This window comes from Lolium rigidum, chromosome 1, assembly GCF_022539505.1.
Source record: "Lolium rigidum isolate FL_2022 chromosome 1, APGP_CSIRO_Lrig_0.1, whole genome shotgun sequence".
NCBI lineage: Eukaryota > Viridiplantae > Streptophyta > Magnoliopsida > Poales > Poaceae > Lolium > Lolium rigidum.
Genome location: NC_061508.1, coordinates 211575072 through 211577149, shown reverse-complemented (window position 1 = coordinate 211577149; position 2078 = coordinate 211575072). Strand labels below are relative to the sequence as shown.

The 2078-nt window shown below is 48.7% G+C and overlaps 1 long non-coding RNA gene across 1 annotated transcript; it reads left to right on the top strand.

The window, feature by feature from the left end:
- The first annotated feature begins 1176 nt into the window (after window positions 1-1176).
- LOC124683073 lies at window positions 1177-1813 on the top strand. Its single transcript, XR_006996539.1, has 2 exons — window positions 1177-1291; window positions 1421-1813. It is a non-coding gene; the product is annotated as an uncharacterized LOC124683073 (long non-coding RNA).
- The last annotated feature ends 265 nt before the right edge of the window (window positions 1814-2078 follow it).

The window sequence follows — 2078 nt, the reverse complement described above, 5'->3', positions numbered from 1 at the left end:
TGTGTGGTCATGGATTTCATGATGCACATGGAGAAACTCTTGAAATGTTGCCAGTCCACCCTAGGACTCAATCAACTTTCCCTGATCGTTCCAACCTTCGTCATGGACTGAATCATCATGCTCTGGTTTAACGATCATGTTGTGCATGATCATGCAAACAACCATCACCTCCCACATAGTGTATATGCTCCATGTCCAGGCAGGGTGCCGAGCAATATCCCAACAAGTTTGGAGCACACCAAATGCCCGCTCCACAACCTTCCTAGAACCCTCTTTCTCTTTAGGAAATCTAGATTGTTTCTTGTCTACCACATTGGATACATCCCGGGTAAGAGAAACGGAGGGTTAGATGTGGTAAGGACAAACGAGCAACTCTGCTCGGGCGAGCTTAGGAGTTTTCGCATCTCAATGTCTATACACTAGTGCGGACTTGCCAATTTGGTCAACGGTAGTCCAACACACACGCAAAAGCTCTCTTTCCCCCTTCTCTTCTCTCTCTAACCCAGTTTGAGAGTCTGTCCACTCCTCCTGGCTTCTCTCTTGTATCTCTATCACATCACCTCCTTAGTCCCAAGTGGTACCGTCCTCGGTGACAGCGTGGGTGGCTATGGCGGCGAGCTTTTCACCAGCGTCTTTGGAGTTTCCAAATTTCTTACCAGGGTCCTTGTTGCAAGAGTACAGGGCGATCTATGTATCATGTAAACCCAGTGCTCCTTTTTAATGCATTTTATGAGGCCTTCGAGGCCCCAAGAAAAGAACAGATACTCCTACATATCTTCCATTTTTCTAGTCCAATAAGGAGTGAGGTGGCATGCAAGCGCAACACACCTGAAAGCGACGGGTTCCCTCCGTCCGGGGGTTTCAACTATTCCCTTTCGATTCCTCTTCTTCTCCCAAGTCGACGCGTCTAAGCAAACGTGTATTCGCGTACAGCTCCTATAAATGCACAGATCAGTTGTTGGATAGTACAGCATCAAAGCTTCTTCATCGTCATCTCTTCCTCGATTGGCATCCGTTAATCGCTCCAGAAGAACACACGAGTCTTTGCTTAGCGCTCTTTCTGCAACTCGATCATGAGCTACCAGCAGGGCAACGCCACGTACCCTCCACAGGGCCAGCAGCAGGCCTACGTCGCACCGCCGCCGCCGGCCGGCTACCCGCAGGCCGACGCCGACCAGAAGTATCCTGCTTCCGGCGGCGCTGCCGACACCACCAGCCGCGGCGGCCACCACGGCCACCACCATCACCACCACCACAACGGAGGAGGAGGCGGCGGCTTCTTGAGAGGATGGTAAGTTCTGTTTTGCCGTTCTGGATCATCGCTCCGTTTCGTTGATCCCGCCCCGTGGCTCTGTCGTCATACTTTCGTGATTAAACTGATGCCTGATGATTGTGTTTGGTTCTCTCTTTTTGTTTGCAGCTGCGCGGCGCTCTGCTGCTGCTGCATCCTCGACGCCTGTTTCTGATCACCGAGTCTGTGTGACGCCGACGCTGACGCTTGTCGTCGTAATCAGTCCGTCATAGGCTCATAGCTGATCTATGGTCAGGTCGGGAGCATTGACATGTCGTCTTGCGTCTGATCAGTTGTTGTTGATCGTTCTTCTTTTTTGTGTGTGGCGATGCCATTGGCTAGTCGTTTGTTTCTTTGTTGAGTACAGTATTAGTTGGTTTCGGTGTGTATGTATATGTAGGATGGTGATGTACTGATGTTAGTGATGTTTCTCGATCTCATGTACTCCGTACATTGTTATGGTTTCTGTATCAGTAGCTGATCTCTTTTGAGCTTCTCTATATATGATATATGATTAGAAGACGATTTTTTGAACACGTGGATTTTATTGATCACAAAACCATAATGTCATTACAAATAAGCTCTCGGATACAATCCGGAGCAACACCCCACGTCACCAAACTAGATTTCTTGCAAAGCCTAGCCAGAGAGTGTGCCACAACATTTGCACCTCTCAAAACATGTTGGAAACTACAAGAAAAAAACGTAGTAGCTAAAAACTTGATATCTTCAATCACCGATCCCAGAAAAGATCGGTCAGTCACCGAGCTTCTCACTCGTTGGACTA